The following is a 9,048-nucleotide window of genomic DNA, read 5'->3' as shown; positions in this document are numbered from 1 at the left end:
CCTTTTGCTTGGCTGCCGTTGCTTCATCTGTGCTTGCTTTTTTCCCAGGGTGCCTTATGTGGTTATGAAGCTGAAGGCATGGCTTTTGTTGCCACCTGAAGAGTGGTTTGCTTATAAAGGCTTTTCCCAGCTTATTTTTCCTCCTCTTTACCTGCCCCAGGTAATTTGCTGTTTAAAGAGAACAGTGCTTGAGGAGTTAATACCCAGGATGCCTGTATCCTGTTTGGTGTAACTACAATCAGATCTATGGTGAAATTATCCTTGTCTGTGGTAGGGAGTGACAGTCCTTTGCAGGTTTGTAGGGTGCAGCCTTTGACTGTTGAATCTGAGATCCTCCATCTCCCAGTTAATATATTCTCACTTTTGCTAGACTAACAAGTTGCTGCATTAATCACAGTGGTAACTGGCAGTCAGTCAGGATCTTAAATACTTTGTATCCCCCCATCTTTATATCTGTTATTGTGAAGAAGCTTTTAAGCAAATTATTTCTCCAGGGCTTTTTCTCTTCAGTCATTTAAAAATGTGTTTCTATGCTACTCTCTGCCTAATGCCGGCCTCTTCAGTTGTATTCTGTTTCCATGTCTTTGAGGTTATAGAAGTTGCTCATGTTCTTTGCATATAACCACTTAATAAAAGGCTTTATTAGGAGGAAAAAAAAAATAAATTATAAAGCTTCAAGCAAACTGTCTATTGGTGAGCAAGTACCTTGCTCTGTGGTATGGACCTTGGTACAAGAAGTTGTTTGAGGATTTCTTATAGCGTAAACATGCCTTTGCTAATCTTCTGATCATGATCTGTATGGAAGAGGTGTTAACCCAGGTTAATACAATTTGGTTTAAAGACCAACTTTCCAGTCCAGTAAAACTAAAAATAGTTTCCCATAATGGACAATCAGTTCCATAAATTTTACTCCCTGGCCTCCTCTTCTCTTCCTCAGTGGGACTGGCTAGTCATGCAGGGGTAGATCCAGGAGGACACGTGCTTCTGTCTTGCAGCGATTGGTTTATTTATTGCCTTGAGCTTTGAACAGCAGTCTTGAAAAACTTATTGTGGAATGACACCTTTTTTTGTTGTTATTTCCCTTAACTTATTTTTCTGTTAAGATATTTGAATTTTCTCCCAGAAATTTGTTAGAAGCCTTTTATTTAAAAAAGAGAAAAAAAAAATAAAAAAGGAAGAGGCTTCTTGAGTTTAATAGTACATTCTGGGAGACTGTTCTTTATTTAATTGTTTTTTTTTAAATGAATGATTTGATACTATTCTCTGCCAAAGTTTAGGGGTTTTTGTTGTTTTTTTGTAATTTTTCTTGTTAGCTTTCCTGAAAGGAAACGGTGAGAGATTGTAAGAAATTGAAATGGCCTTCAGTATACTGCTTGTGTATTTTCTACTTCTCCACTTCTGTGTTCCCCTTTCCACCCTAATCCCAGAAGGGCCAGCATGAGACTTCTGATGCAAGTCATGAGAGTGCTGTAACTGAGTAGTGAAAAGGATTTCCCACAAAGTTACAGTGAAGCGGGCAGAGCCATCCAAGGATCTCTGTGTAAGCACTTAAAGCAGTAGATGCTTACCAACTTTTAAACGTACAGCTTTATTTTTTTTATATATATATTTTTTTAAATCCTAAGATAAAGGAGGTGTTGGGAGATACTCCCTTTCAGAAAACAGGATATGTGGAAGAAGCTGGGAGTTGCTAAGCTCTAGCTTTCTTGAGGAAATCTTTGGATTTAGCATGTATAGCAGAGCAAAAATACTCATCTGTTAATTTGGTATTCTGTATGTTCTGTGCCCTTAAATGTAATTGTTTTGAAAATAAAACTAACCTTGTTATGTGATGTTAAAAAGCAGACTTGTGTGCAATGTTTTAATTTTTTTTAAGAAAATGTTTGTATATAATTAAATGGTTTAATGTGCTTTAATTGGCCTGAGGTAAAGAGTAGTCCTAGAATGTAAACATATATAATTAGGATTTCTGATTTCACTGTGAGATCTCTAAACTCTCTTGTTTTGCAAAGTGGTTTGTTTTGTTTACAAAACACTTTCTATTTCTTTTATGGTGTTGGTTTAAAGGCATTTGCTTCACTTCTGTTCTAATATTGAATTCATGGTATAGTGACATCTGGTGACACTTAGCATTATCAGTTTCACTGTGTAAAGTCAGACACTTTGAGCAAAAATGGTAATGATATGACAATTCTCTGTGTCTATGAATACACGTTTTTAAATGAGGTGGTTATAAAAATAGTTGCTGTGCAAAATGTTAGTAGTCTTCTTCAAGAAGAAAGCAAATTTTCTAATATCACTAAAGCAGTCTCTTCATTCATCTTATTTTTAAAGCACAGTGTCAAAGTGATGCTGCTTTACCTTGTATCTCTGATATAATGTTTTTTTAGATATCTGTGAAGTATTTTTGGGTTTTTGTTGCTGTTGTATTTTTCTGCAGATTTTATATAAAATACTGGTTAATGAACTGCCTTTTTGTTTTTTTTACCTATTCAACTAAAATACATTTCAGATCAAGACCAAATGATACCATATAGCATTTGAAACCTGCCTTTTTCCTTGTCCCTTGTGGTTTTTTTTGTTGTTGTTTTGTTTTTAAATAAGCCAAATGGGCATGTAGATAAGATCACTATAATGGATCCAGGTCTCTTTTGGTAAAGTGTTATTTAAAGGTCTGTTAAGATCTTATAAGACAATATACTGAAAAAAAAAAAAATTATTGTAGTAGGAATATAGATTTAGAAGTGTTAATGAGATTAATACAGTTTATTATATTGTAAGTTGCTACTGTCCATAATAATGACAAGCTTTTTGTCATAGAAATGATGTATGATAAATTAATTTTGGTCTAGTGTATAGAATTATCATATTGCTATAAATCTTTGAAGTAAATCTGATGCAAAACTTTCATAGTTAGCATTGCTGGCCCTGTGTATACTGTTCTTTGTATACTGTATGCATATTATTTTGCCTACTGCATTAGTCCTCAAACTAAAACTCTTATTAGAGAGTACTTGGATACTTCAGACTGTGTTTCTTGCAGTTTACATTCCTTTACCATGGCATTTTGTCCTGTCTTAAAAGTATTGTATGGAAATGTTTAAAACTTCTGTACAAAGTTTCAATAAAAATAGAGAAAAAAACCAAACCAAAAACCAACAGAATAGATATTTGTGAAGCTATTTTTGGAGCATCTGTCCATAATTGTCATATGTATTCTTACTTATGGTAAGCCTTGCATCTCTCTTTATGAAGATATTTTCCATTTCCCCCCGTTATTAGAAGGCAGACCTCTTGAAGCAGGGTGTGAGCATTTGGTTAGAGAAGTGTGAAAAAAAAAAAAAAACCCAACCAAAAAAACAACAAACCCCAAACCAAACTAGATTCTTTAAAACTAGAAGAAGAACTTAAGGATCCAAAATACAGGTGCAGAGTTCAGCTGCAAAATCTTGAGGCCAACCTGTGTTGCGGGGAGGTGGGGCTGGGGTGGGCTGGATTGATCTTTCCATCATGACCTGAAGCTGAAGGTGCTGGCAGGGTGAGGCTGGCTGCCTCAGTGCAGCTTCTGTGCAAAACTAAGTATGGGGTGAACCCTCATTTAGCAGAGCAGCCTTGTTGCATATCAGGAAAAAATGCAATTTTTTTTAATTATGATTTTGGAGTGTCCTTAAATACCTCCAGCTGTGCTTCAGTAACCCTCTGGGACTACCCTAGCCTGGATGTGTCAGTGCCTCTCATGTTTACTTCTGGCTGTGATCTAGAAATCAGTCCTGGTGCCCAGGTCCTCCAAGGAGCCTGTGCCCACCAGTCATGCTCTGAGAATGAGGTGTGTGATGCTGTCTTCTCCCTTGTAGGAAGCAGTTACAGCTTGTGGTAGTCAGTGCTTAGATAGTATTGTTTGGGAAGGGAAGGATACCTCCTCATGATCTTTATTTGAAAAAGATTAAAGCATCAACACAGTTTTGTAAGCAGAGCCCAAACGTGAGTCTTCCACTTCCTTCTCCCTTTCATCCCTGTACCCCATAGGGATGTATTTGAACTATAGTAGCTGTGGAAATCATGGTGTGAATCATGACTTGTTTGTTGTCCAGTGATGATGGTTCAGCAAGGAGGGGAGCAGGCCTAGTGTTAAATCACCTGTGGGTTGGGGATTAAGATGTTCTTTTAGAGATGGGATGTTGACAAAAGCTGTGAGAAGGATGCTAAACCCTGATTTTCAGCAGCAGAGGAAATGCTGCATTCATCAAAATTTTTCTTGATAGTCTCTTCTTTTGCTGCTGTGTTGTAAAATAAAAGTGCAAGCTTTGCTCTTTTTTGTTGGAGGAATGGATTAAAAAAACATTTTTGGAGAGGAAAAATTGGTTTTTGGCTTAAAAAAGTAAGCAGAGTTTCTTGCAGACTGGGTTTGGGTTTGTGATTTCCAGGAGGGAGTGGGACTCTCCTGTATCTTCATTTGTTAGCTGTTAATTAGTTTTCCAATTAGTTTATTAGGTGATTATTCAGTGAACAAGAAATTCAAAAAGACAAGGAACTACTGGAGAGGGTCCAGCGGAGGGCTACGAAGATGATTAGGGGATTGAAGCATCTTTCTTATGAGGAAATGCTGAGAGAGCTGGGTCTGTTCAGCCTGGAGAAAACTAAGAGGGGGTCCTGTCAATGCCTGTATATACCTAAAGGGCGGGTGTCAAGAGGATGGGGCCAGATTCTTTTCAGAGGTGCTTAGTGACAGGACAAGGGGCAACGGGTACAAACTGGAACACAGGAAGTTCCATCTGAAGATGAGGAGAAACTTCTTTACAGTGAGGGTGACAGAGCACTGGGACAGGCTGCCCAGAGAGGGTATGGAGTCTCCTTCTCTGGAGATATTCAAAACCTGCTTGTGATCCTGTGCAGCCTGCTCTAGATGTACCTGCTTTGTCAGGGGGGTCGGACTAGATGATCTCCAGAGGTCCCTTCCAACCTCTACCATTCTGTGATTCTGTGAGCAGCTTTCCATTTAATTGATTTTAAAAAGAGGTTCAAGAAGCCTCTTCCATCACCAGCTGGTTCCATTTGTATTAATTAGTAAAGACTCTGTCGATTCCCAGTTGACTGATCTTTGAGACTAATGTTTCTTTAGGTGTGGAGTCCTGGCCCAGGCAAGTTGGTGGGTTCAATAAATACTGCAGCAGCACTTATTTTGAGGGTTCACTGGAAAATCCTAAGGAGATGGTGGTAATGAGTACTCTTTGCCTGCTAGCTCTGAAGTGAGTTCTCCCTCCTTGGATGTGACTGTCCCAGTTTGCCCCGTGCGTGTTCTCATGCCAGGAGAGTGAACAAGCCAGGAGGTTTCAGCTCTGTGCTTTCTTCCTGCCTAACAAGCGTGTTTAATCAGGTTTGTACTTAGTGATTTGCTTTTTTTGCCCCCTTTTTTTTTTGACGTGTTTATAGACTGATAGGAATAAGGTGACAATTTGACTTCAAGGTCATGATACTTACAACCTTTAATTTGTCAGCAACTATTTTTAATACTTATCTGAACCATGAAACTAGTTTTGTAAGTTACCTTTGAGTATCCTAGTATATATGCTGTCACGTACAGGAGAACTTGAGCAAGAAATTGCCAAGGTTCGCTTTCACTTGTGCACTCTGGTTGGTCAAAGCAGTGTGACTTCTGCCTTAAATGCTATTCTGGCTCAGAGCCAAAGATAGCTACTTTTCTGCAAAAACCTGGGGATTTAAAAATTACGGCTATGGTCTTCACACACTCTTTGGAAATTTTTTTACTAGGAACATTCAGTTTTTTCTTAGTCCTGACTCTTTGTTCTTCTACAGCAGTAAGGATGTCCATGATAATATAACAGCTACCTGTTAGGAACCATATCTCTAGTCCTTAAAAGATTTCTCTCATAGAAGTGACCTCTTCAGTGACTTAGGCTAATCCGGATGGTGGTAGTGGTACAGCCTAGGTCTGGAGTATTGGGGACTTGGTTGGAATATATCCTGGTGCCCAAAGGCACTCCAAGGCTGGAAGCCTCCATCCCAGAGAATGTAAAAATTAATTGTGTTTGGCCTTTGCAGCTGTAACTTAACCCAACTAGTGTTTGTCTTTTGAAAGCCATGCAGTGCCCATTTCCTTTGCTGCCGTGCAGGTTCCCCCAATTACAGAGGTGTGAAATCTGATTTGAAAAAATGCTGAATGTGCCTGGAGCAATGGCACTGGAAGAATCTCTGTGGATTCGGAGCTGCCTGCCCATGTGCCATGAGCGAGCTATTCCCTAGGGGAAAATGTACCAGGCCCAGTATCCCATCTCCCCCACATGGCAGGGAGGTGGCTTGGATTGTGAGCTCTGGTCATGTTGTGTACTGTTTCCAACACACTGAAGCCCTTCTCCTTCTCACTGATACCACTGACGTTGTCCCTGAAGCATCCAGGGAAGCAAATGGTAGCAGCAGTGTGATGGTGGTTTGATCTGTGTCCCTCAACCTGCAGAGAAGGTAGTGAATGGAGGTGCCAGGCAGCTGAAGGAGTGATTAGTCCTGTGTTCAGGCAGCCTTTTCCTTTCAAACACTTGGGGCAAGGGGATGATGGGCTTCACATTGCCTTGGAAATAGCAGCCATCACTTTTGGATGCTTTCTGTCAGTGCCTGTACATCTTCCAAGCTGGTGTTAAACGTGTGGTTGAGTAGAAAAGCTTAAAATAAGTTGATGAGAGAAAATACAAGGGGAGTCAAGCACGCAGTATATGGAGATGGAAACAAGGCTGAGTTAAAGGGAAGAGATTGAAAGAAAGAGCTTGTTTGAGAATAGAGATCTTATCCAGAATTAAAATTCTTAAAATTATTCTTGTCTTGAGAAATTTGATAGTATGAGTGATATTCTTGAGAAGCAAGCTCCCAAACTGAAATTCCAGCTTAATTCTGGTGCTGGGTTGTATGCATTATTTTTCATCCATAGCCTGTTTTCATAGGGATTATGTCATATTAGACATTTTACTAGGTAAATTTGCACCACAGGACCTCTTATTCAGAGGAGGCATAACCAGCTTTCTCAAGAAAGCAATAAACTAACAATCAGCTGTGATCTTGGAAGATGGGGAGGAAGAAAGGGTAAAACTTCTGCTCTTTGTGGTGGTTAAAATCCTGAATACATCTAAAAATACTGTCGTGCACAGGATTTCTTTTTAAACTTGTCTAAGGATGACTTGATGCAGATCTTAATTAGACTAGGATGTGCAGTTAAGTCCAGCTTTACATTTTGCTTTTCTTGGGGTCTTCTGAAGGTGAATCGGTGAGGTTAGGCAATTTCAGTCCAGACGCTTGAAGAATCAAAGGCAAAGTGTGGAAAGTCTTAAAACTGCTACTGACTGTATCCCCTCAGAACATGCTGGGGAAGAGGTTTAGCCAGTATGAAGTAGGGAGGGTGGTGAAAGACACACTGGCTTCTGGACTGTGGTTCCTTTCCACCCTTTATTATTTAAACTTAATGAATATATAAAGTAAACTTGGTGAGATGCATTCATATCTAAAAGTCAGGTGAGTAATAGAAGTTGTAGTTTTTGGTAAGCTTGATCTTACCAAGTTTCTGACAAGTAGACTAGCTGACCAGGAGTGTTATGTTGAAGCCCATATTATAATATATTGTGGTTGAGAAGAAGAAGGTAAGTTTCTAAATGGAGTTATAAGGAAGGTGTTCAATTGATTTTGAAGTTGTGGCCAATTGTTACTGTTTCTAGGAATAAGCCCTTGAAATGTCCCTGAATCGTGAAGGATTTGGTTGCTGTTTGCTTCAGACTTACAAGACACCTTCTAGAGGTTTTGGTGTGGGGTTTTTTTTGTTTGTTTTGTTTTTTAATTATCAAGAGTATCAGCTCTCTAAAATGAATTAAATTCAGATAAGTTCAGTGTTGAGACTGATGTGTTAATTTAGCTGTGACTTGATAGGGTACTTGTATTGCTTGGTATTTAATTCAGTTTCTTTAATAGTTTCATTGATCTTAAAATATTGAGGTTAAAAAAAAAGTTATATTGTGGAATTTAGATTCTTTGAAGAAGAAAGGTGGTTTTTGGAACAGAAGACATACTAGCATCACTTTGACTCTGAAAGTTGCTGCTTCCTCTGCATCTAAGTCCTCTGGGCTTCATATCTGCATCAGGTAAAGTTGCTAGTTCCTTAGCTTATATCCCATTAAAATGGTAATTAAAGATCTGTTTTGAGGATGGGGTGTTATTTTTAATCCAGATTGAGTCAATTTTGATCACTCCCTCAAACTTATTTTTGATGACTTGCCTGCTATAACTTTCTTGCTATTTGCCAAATCTGTTTCTAGAATAGTATCATGAACAAGAATGCCTTCTTGTTCCATCAGTGTTTGATGGAAATACGAAATGGTTATCACGTTCAGGAGCACCTGGGTTTCTCCCATTTGCTCCTTATTCTGTATTGGGGAAAATTGTACTGTCATAATTACAGAAACCTCTGTCCCTACCCAGTGCTGCCCTATGTCCAGCTTTCCCTAGACTGATCCCTCCCCACCCCTACCTGGGTCTGAACTTCCAGGCAGGTATCCAGAGTCCTCACATTTTTGTTGCTCAGTTTCCAGACATCCTGATTGCACTCATTGGTCACATGCAGGTCGTTTTTAGCAGGGGTGCAGCATGGCTCCCTCATCTTCTGTTTGCTTGATCTACTGCTTTTATCTTGATTTTGATCTTCTTTGACTAGTACATATCCTTCAGTGCTTGTACCTTACTTAGAACTACTGTTCTGTGTTGCTTATTCTTTTACTGTAACTGCAGCTTTGCATCTTGCCCCAGGAGTTCAAGTTTGTTCCCTAGGCAGATAAAGAACAACCCTGCCACTAGCTGTGTTGTATGTCTGGCTGTGGTTTTTACTAATATTAGCACTATTTTTTTCTTTGCTGTTCTTTCTTAATCTGCTGATCATTTCTTCATCTGTTTGCTGCATCTTCTTGTGTGCTAAAACAGAGTGTGACAATTAAATTACTCTTTCCAGCTTGCCCTTGTTTCTCATTGCAAAGCTCCTCTTCTTTCTTATGCAAGTGTTGA

Source organism: Antrostomus carolinensis, unplaced genomic scaffold, assembly GCF_000700745.2.
Source record: "Antrostomus carolinensis isolate BGI_N321 unplaced genomic scaffold, ASM70074v2 scaffold34008, whole genome shotgun sequence".
Taxonomy (NCBI): Eukaryota; Metazoa; Chordata; class Aves; order Caprimulgiformes; family Caprimulgidae; genus Antrostomus; species Antrostomus carolinensis.
Note: the sequence above shows the minus strand (reverse complement) of the source record.